Source organism: Polypterus senegalus, chromosome 4 (genome assembly GCF_016835505.1).
Source record: "Polypterus senegalus isolate Bchr_013 chromosome 4, ASM1683550v1, whole genome shotgun sequence".
Classification (NCBI taxonomy): domain Eukaryota; kingdom Metazoa; phylum Chordata; class Cladistia; order Polypteriformes; family Polypteridae; genus Polypterus; species Polypterus senegalus.
Genome location: NC_053157.1, coordinates 66,354,603 through 66,363,970, shown reverse-complemented (window position 1 = coordinate 66,363,970; position 9,368 = coordinate 66,354,603).

The following is a 9,368-nucleotide window of genomic DNA, read 5'->3' as shown; positions in this document are numbered from 1 at the left end:
CTACCCAAAAAAGACATAAATCACTTGCAACAATTGCAGAATGCAGCTGCTAGAATCCTAACTAGGAAAAGAAAATCCGAGCACATTTCTCCAGTTTTGATGTCACTACACTGGTTACCTGTGTCATTCAGGATTGACTTTAAAATTCTGCTTATGGTTTATAAAGCATTAAATAATCTCGCTCCATCTTATATATCGGAATGCCTGACACGTTATATTCCAAATCATAACCTTAGATCCTCAAATGAGTGTCTCCTTAGAATTCCAAAAGCTAAACTTAAAAGAAGTGGTGAGGCGGCCTTCTGCTGTTATGCACCCAAAAATCTGGAATAGCCTGCCGATAGGAATTCGCCAGGCAAATACAGTAGAGCACTTTAAAACACTGCTGAAAACACATTACTTTAACATGGCCTTTTTATAACTTCACTTTAACTTAATACTGATACTCTGTATGTTCAATTCTTCATAATAATTATTCACAGTGGCTCCAAAATCCGTACTGACCCCAACTCTCTCTTCTGTTTCTTTTTCCGGTTTCTTTGTGGTGGCGGCCTGCGCCACCACCACCTACTCAAAGCTTTATGATGCTCCAACATTGATGGACTGAAAGCCAGAAGTCTACATGGCCATCATCATCAAGTCCTTCCATGAAAACCCTAAATACAAAGAGGACTGTTTGATTTATGTTAGGTAGAATGCCGAGAGGGGACTGGGCGGTCTCTTGGTCTGGAACCCCTACAGATTTTATTTTTTTTCTCCAGCCTCTGGAGTTTTTGTTTTTTTTCTGTCCACCCTGGCCATCGGACCTTACTTATTCTATGTTAATTAATGTTGACTTATTTTTATTTTTTATTGTGTCTTCTATTTTTCTATTCTTCATTTTGTAAAGCACTTTGAGCTAATTTTTTTTTGTATGAAAATGTGCTATATAAATAAATGTTGTTATTGTTGTTGTTGAGGCTGCAAGTTTGCTGTTCCGGACTCAATGTGTGATCCTGAGTGAAAATCTCAATTTGCCAATGCTTTGAATATAAAGAAACAGACATGGGAGCAACTCTTAAGTGATTTCTAAGCATACAGAAAAGTCTCTTGTTAAAAAACTGCTCTGCACAGTTAGATATGGAGGTGCAGGAAAATTAGGCTTGTGCCTCCCAATGCCTACTGAGATTTAAAAAAATATCAAACGTGAAAGCTGTGGAATTCACAATAAATCAGGATGAACTTTGGTTCAACTTTGTGCTTCATTCTGAAGTTTTATTTCACTCGTCTGGAACTGCCTAACAGAATAACAAGGCGGCTTCAACACCCCCTCACGGTTTCATCTCAATCAGATACATTGGAAAAAGAGGATGCAGTTCAAAAATAATCCTCCTTTTAAAATCCGCTCCCCAAGGGAGCAGACATGCAATAAAGCAGAAAGACATCACTTTTTTATTTAATGTATAAGAAATTTTATATAACGAGGCAGCAGTTGCAGAGGAAGTGCAACAAAAGCTAAATAATCATTTACTCTTCAATGTCACCCACAGCTTGCACCACCTTTTGCTGTCTTAACGTTTGATGCCGCCGCGAGGATCTAATTGTGACTCTTCCCAGAGGACACAAAGTTCCAAAAGATGGAAGTGATCATCTTTGGCTGTCTGAAATTTTATGTCATAGCTGAAATAAATTCATTTTCTCTCCTCTAGCAGTACCCTTTCATTAGCCTCTGCTTATGCAAGCAGTAATTCTTCCTGACTTGTCCAATGTTTGTTTGGTTTTTTTTGACAAGTTAGAATGTATTGAAATGAATGAGCCTACATTTAATAATTAACCCGTTCCTCCCTCACTTAGACTGGCAGTCATTTGATAGGGGTCTCAGCGCTTACTTCCATGACTGACTTGCCTTCCTTTGGCTTACTTAACATGAATCTGAAGAGCTAACGCACTTGGAATCTGTAGTGAGTGGGGGTCCTCATTGCTGCTGGCAGTGGTAAGTAGCTTATCTTTGCTGGTAGTTTGTGGGTTTGTGTGCACTTCAACATCATCTGCAAGTTTGATCATATTTATGTGATGTGATAGCTAGACTTGTAGCTATTTTAGATTTTTATTATTCTCTTAGTTTTATTTTATACCACCTGTGAGTGGTAATTCAAGACGTTTTTACTTTGGACCTCCAGAGCTCCACAATTCAGGAGCTCTGCTTAACAGCCAATTGGATTGTATGTTTATACCACATGATTGTTCTTCTAGTAATGTGGAATTACGGTTAGGGTTAAGGGTAGGTAGACTTTATTATCCCAGAAGGATTTATTTTTGGCATTGTTACACAGATGAAATAATCAAAGACACAACCGCTGACACCTAATGTTATAAGTACACACACTTAAGATTAGTATGATCACCTTTAACCATGCACAACAATTCAGAATTGAGCAACATCATCAGTTAGGGAACACTAATTAACATAGAATAAAAGTAATGTCCAATGGCCAGGGAGGACAGAAAAAACAAAAAAAAAAAATCTCCTGATGGCTGGAGAAAAAAATAAAGCCTGGGGCCTCTAGGCATTCCACCTTACATCAATGACCTCACAATCAGTCCTCATTGTATTCAGGGTCCACATGGATGATTAGAGGATAATGGTCATGTGGACTTCTGGCTTTTAATCCATTAATGGAGGGACATCACGGTGCTCTGATTAGGTGGTGGTGGTGCAGATCGCCACCACAGAAAACTGGAAAAAGAACAGAATTGAAAGTAGGGGTTAGTATGGATTTTGGAGCCACCATGAATAATAATGATAATTAGTTGAATATAAAGAGAATCAGGATTAAACTAAGATAAAGTTATGAGAAAGTGATGTTAAAGTAATGTGTTTTCAGCAGTGTTTTAAATTGTTCCACTGTATGTAAGGTGAAAGACATTCCGAAATATACTCAGCAAAAAAAGAAATGTCCTCTGACTTTCAACTGTTTTTACTTTCAGTAAACTTAATGTGTAAATATTTGTATGAACACTAAAAGAGTCAACACCATAAGACATAAACTAAAAATGTTTCACAATGTGTCCCTGAATGAAGGGAGGCTCAAAATCAAAAGTACCAGTCAGTATCTGGTGTGGCCACCAGCTGCTTGAAGTTCTGCAGTGCATCTCCTCCTCATGGACTGGACCAGATTTGTCAGTTCTTGCTGTGAGATGTTACCCTACTCTTCCACCAAGGCACCTGCAAGTTCCTGGACATTTCTGGGCGGAATGGCCCTAGCCCTAACCCTGCGATCCAACAGGTCCCAGACGTGCTCAATTCCTTCGACGATAAACACGAATCCGTCCATCACCCCTGGTGAGACAAAACCGTGACTCATCAGTGAAGAGCACTTTTTGCCACTCCTGTCTGGTCCAGCGAAGGTGGGTTTGTGCCCATAGGCGGCGTTGTTGCTGGTGATGTCTGGTAAGGACCTGCCTTACAACAGGCCTACAAGCCCTCAGTACAGCCTCTCTCAGCCTATTGCGGACAGTCTGAGCACTGATGGAGGGATTGTGTGTTCCTGGTGTGACTCGGGCAGTTGTTGTGGCCATCCTGTACCTGTCACGCAGGTGTGATATTCGGATGTACCGATCCTGTGCAGGTGTTGTTACACGTGGTCTTCCACTGTGAGGATGATCAGCTGTCCTTCCTGTCTCCCTGTAGCGCTGTCTTAGGCGTCTCACAGTGCAGACATGGTAATTTATTGCCCTAGCCACATCAGCAGTCCTTATGCCTCCCTGCAGCATGCCTAATGCACGTTCACGCAGATGAGCAGGGGCCCTGGGCATCTTTCTTTGGGTATTTTTCACAGTCGGTAGACAAGTCTCTTTAATGTCCTGCGTTTTTAGAACTGTGACCTTAAATGCCTACTTTCTGTAAGCTGTCAAGGTCTTAACGACCATTCCACAGGTGCATGTTAATTAATTGATTATGGTTAATTGAACATGCATGGAAAACATTGTTTAAACCCTTTACAATGAAGATCTGTAAAGTTATTTGGATTTTTAAAACATTATTGTTGAAATACACAGTCCTGAAAAAGGGACGTTTTTTTTGCTGAGTATATAAGATGGAGCAAGATTATTTAAGGCTTTGTAAACCGTAAGTAGTATTTTAAAGTCAATTCTAATTGACACAGGTAACCAATGTAGTTACATCAAAACTGGAGAGATGTGCTCAGATTTTCTTTTCCTAGTTAAGATTCTAGCAGCTGCATTCTGCGCTAGTTGCAATCGATTGATTACTTTTTTGGGTAGTCCTGAGAGGAGTGCGTTACAGTAATCTAGTCAACTGAAAACAAAAGAGTGAACTAATTTCTCAGCATCTTGCAATGTTATAATATGTCTAACTTTTGCTATATTTCTTAAGTAAAAAAAATGCTATCCTAGTAATCTGATTAATACGTGATTTAAAATTCAGGTCAGAGTCAATATAGTTACCCCTAAATTCTATATCTCCATATTAACTTATTAATCCTAATGGATCAAGTTTATTTCTAATGACCTCATTATATCCATTTTGCCAATCACAAAAATTTCTGTTTTCTCCTTATTTAGTTTGAAAAAATTACTACTCATCCATTCAGAAACACAAGTAAAACATTGTATCAGTAAATTAAGAGAGTCGGGGTCACCAGGTGCTATTGATAAATACAGTTGTGTGTCATCAGCATAGCTGTGGTAGCTCACATTTTGCCCTGAGATAATCAGACCTAACAGAAGCATGTAAATCGAAAAGAGCAGCGGACCCAGGATAGAGCCTTGTGGAACACCATCCTTCTATATAAAAGCGGTCGGGATTGTCCTTCCGTCCCGTGAGTGCTATGCAGTAGCGGAGTTTCACACACGTCCCGTCCATTTTGCAATGCACGATGGGATTTGTAGTTTCGTTTTTCCAGGTAAAAAATGATTTTCTACTCCAGACTGTGCGATATCTTCTTCTTCTTCTTTCTAACTAAATAAAAGCGGTCGGGATTGTCCTTCCGTCCCGTGAGTTGAAAGCATAGCAGTATTCTGCTTTTCACAGACTTACTACTAGCAGCTTGCAGTATTAAGCGACATGATGTGAGCAGAGTTCTGGTGCTCCCATCGTTCCCTTGCTTTTGTGCGCGATGCGCTGGAAAAATAGACAAAATTATGTCTCTGGAAATAATTAATGTTAATGGAGTACAAATGCCTCACCGCATAGTAAATATCAGGGGGGTTCAAAAGGGTGACCTCAATATAGAAAAAAAGTTTAAATTTCATCACAAAAATAACAGAAACTACAAGTATTAAAGTAATACTGCTCAAATGCAATATAACCAAATTAATGAGTTTGTATAAAATATCAAATTGATCTACATATTGAATTGCCTTAAGAAGTGGTCAACTTAAAAGTCGGTCGCCTTAAAAGGCGGGTCAGCCTAGTATAGAATATCATGTGTCTTTGAAGTATAATTACCACAACTAAAGAATTTTCTTCCTGCCAGGTAGGATTCATACCAATTTAAGACACTGCCAGAGAGGCCCACCCATTGACTAAGGCAATTTCTAAGAATATTGTGATCAATGGTATCAAATGCAGCACTCAGATCTAAGAGGATGAGAACAGATAAACGGTCTCTGTCTGCATTTAGTCAGTCAAGTCATTTTCCAACCCGCTATATCCTAACACAGGATCACAGGGGTCTGCCGGAGCCAATCCCAGCCAACACAGGGTGCAAGGCAGGAACAAATCCCGGGCAGGATGCCAGCCAACCACAGGACCCACACACACACACACCCACCAAGCACACACTAGGGACAATTTAGGATTGCCAATCCACCTAACCTACATGTCTTTCGACTGTGGGAGGAAACTGGAGCACCCAGAGGAAACCCACGCAGACACAGGGAGAACATGCAAACTCCACGCAGGGAGAACCCGGGAATCTAACCCAGATCTCCTTACTGCGAGGCAGTAGCACTACCACTGCGCCACCTGTCTGCATTTACCCGCAAGTCATTTAATACTTTAATGAGTGCATTTAGCAGCATCCCTCCAAGTAACAGAAGTGTGGTCGGTTATCAATGATTGTCAGGGTATTTGCTAGTCTCCAGTCCAGTGTACAAAGAGTTTCAAAAAATGTGTTCCATGAGTTTATATATGTATTCATTAGCTGCACGAAGCACATGAGGATATTATGTGGTCCTGATGATTTCAACCTGTTTAATCCAAGCAGTACTTCTGCATCAATGATTACCAAGTTACAGTATTAACGTGCTTCCATAGTAGTCCCTGTTACTTTTCACATGTATAAATTTCAATAAAGTGCAAATTCAAAGCATTTGCTATATTATACCTTTTGTCTATATATTCTAGCACACCATTATTGTTCCTAATACTCTTTTGACTTCTTCCTTGGCTGTTCTTTTACTACAAAAACACTGAAAGAATCTCTTTGAATCATCTTATGCCTTTTCTGCAGTATTTCTGTTTTTTATCTTCCCTAATATTCTTTTTAATCATTACTCTCATGATCTCATGTGCCTTATGGTTAGTGATGTAGTTATTGTCTTACTAGCATAGTGAAGTGCCAATTTATTAGAAAGGGCTCAATGATACATTTGTAAGTCCACCTGTTTCAGCCACATCATCCATTTATGAACCTCTGTTTATCGGTTGGGCCAGCCCTTATATCTTGTATCTTTGTATGTCTTGTTGCCTTTCTTCATCGGACATTCTAGCCTTGTTGTTAGTGGCATGACGCCTAGACAATCAAATGTATACCACACAGTTTACTAATTTACTGTTTTTGTAAACGTTCCTGCCCTCTAGTGGACACTGGATAACATTATGCCCTGATAAGGACATGGATGCAGGACGGACGAACATCTTATCACTTTATATATAGATAGATATAATTAATACAGCTGTTTTTTTCTTTGTAACTTCTTTTGCAGTACTGTATTTTTCTACAATGGAGCTGTGTTTAACTCTTTCAGGGCGGATGTCGACTTTTGTTTAAAGAAGTGGTTGATGGTGGTAATCAACTGTAAATGGTGACAAAACCATATGTTTTAGTTGGGCTGTTTGCTAGCAGGAAAATTAGCCTCATTGGCCTGACCGAGATTCCGAGTAGCGAGGATCAAACAACAACTAAAATAGCATTGACACCTGGCGAGAGATTGAAGCGAATGCGTAAAGCGAAATACATTTTGCATATTATCGCCGAATTGGACTCTGAGTTGCCGGCCTCCGATTTTGATATAAGTGATTGATAATTAATGTGGGGTTCCGGTTTGTGCAGCTGACGCACTTATGGCAACATTCTCCTCGGAGGACTGCCACTTACAATGACAAGAGGATAAAACCAGATTGAGATGCACTGCGACCATGACCGCCACTGCCGCCCCCACCCCTCGCCACGAGAAGACAGCCTGGCAGCCAGCATGCCACGTAATCCTGGCGAACTGGCAGCCAGCATGCCACGTAATCCTGGCGAACTGGCAGCCACAGCCCACAGGCAATAGATGTTTTGTGTTGATTTCTGTGTGAAACCAAGGATTTGTGTTCTTTTCAGAAAACTGTGTTTTTTGGAAAAAATATTTGGCCCTCAAAGAGTTAATGTGTAACTGCTTCTAAATTTTAGGACAAATTTGTCCTGCAAAATATTTTTAAACATGACCCACATCACCTCAACTGTCTTCATATTCAAAGCCTATCTCAATTTATCTTATTTAGCCTTTGGCACATTTGCTTAAAATATGACCTGATAAGTTAAACTTAACTATTTTAGTTTTTGAATATGGAGTCTGCCAAAACTCTGTGAAATGTGTTGCATTATGGTCACTTCATCCTAGTGGTTCCATCACCTTTACCCTTTCAGTTCTATCCGGATTATAACAATGCTAAAGGTAGACAGACTTCCACCCATGTTGGTTTCTTTCACATGCTGTCATTAATTACATCATTGACATACAGACGCCATGCAGTATGAGAATTTGAGCCCTCAGACAAACGAGTATATTTATTGTTTTACTTCACAATAGAACAGGCAAACCATTGAATCCCCTATAAAAACACCACCAAAAGAACAAAAAGACCCTGGGAAAAATTGCACTTGCCACATCTGGCCGCCTCTCTATGCACATTCAGGATGATCGTGAGCAATACTCCATACTCCAACTGTTGACCTCAGGGCAACTCATGGCAATCTTCTCTTCCAAAAGTGACTCCTCAGGTCTCCTGATTCCTGCTTCCAATATCCCTTGAGGCTCTCCATCTCTCTTAGCTTCCTCTATCCAATTTCTGTCAGCCACCAGGATGGTTCACCTTATGCAGACTCATCTTCTGCTAACGGACCACCATATAATTGCAGAAGCCCCTTCTAAATAACCCTGGAACCCACACTGAACTGTGCTCTGTGGAATAGTTGGGATGCATTTAGGGAATGTGCTTTTAATCAGGTAAGCTGCTAGCTCCACTGACCCCAGTCAACAAGTGCTTCTGTCTGCTGGCCACAACAGCTCCAGACTCTCTTGAAAAGCAGCAATTGTCTCATCCCAAGGCAGAAAACCTGAAGACATAATGAGGGCTTTTGTCTCACTCAGGTTTGTTGGTGCACCCTGTTTTTTATGCCGGTCTGCATGTTCTTAGCAATCAAGAGCTCTTTTCATGGGGAAGAATAAGTTCATAAATTTGCTGCTTTGGATCTTGGTGCTTTCTGGTCTGCAACACTATAGGTTTAACTTGGTGTTTCACCTGGTGCACAGACTGTGACTAGGTTTGGGTTTTTCTTCAAGGATAACAAAAGTCTGTGTCGAGGTGATACAAGTTCTATGGTAATGATGTATGTGACTCTCGGGCAGATGTAACGATGCGGGTTCACTGCATGCTCCAATCTTCTGTCTGGGAGCCCTTGAACCCAACACCGTTTGTAATGTCACCAATGAGACTGGCAGTGAGGCATAACAATGGAGCAAGGGGATGGTATAAAAAGTGTGAAGTGCTTTTATTAAAAACAACAAAACAATCAAAAACAAAGTGTCCAAATAAATAGTGCAGTGCTTTCCAAGTCATTAAATAAACAATCCAGTAAAACAGAAGTGAAAAGTGGAGGTTAAAATTCATTAGAAAAAAATATTTAAAACAACAAGGTTAAAATAACGGCTGGAAGCTATCCTTTTAACAATCCGGTGCATCCTTCTTCTACTACTAGCAGCTCCCCTGCTTCTCCCAAACGGGCCTCACAACAGGGGAGTCACCTTAGCTGCAGCTGATCTGCTTTGCCTGCTTCGGCTCCTCGGATTGCCTAACAGACCCCTGGCTCTGGTAGGCTCCTCCAAACAGCGACTTGGGTTCCACAGCGACCAGGGCACCCATGCTGGGGAATGCACAT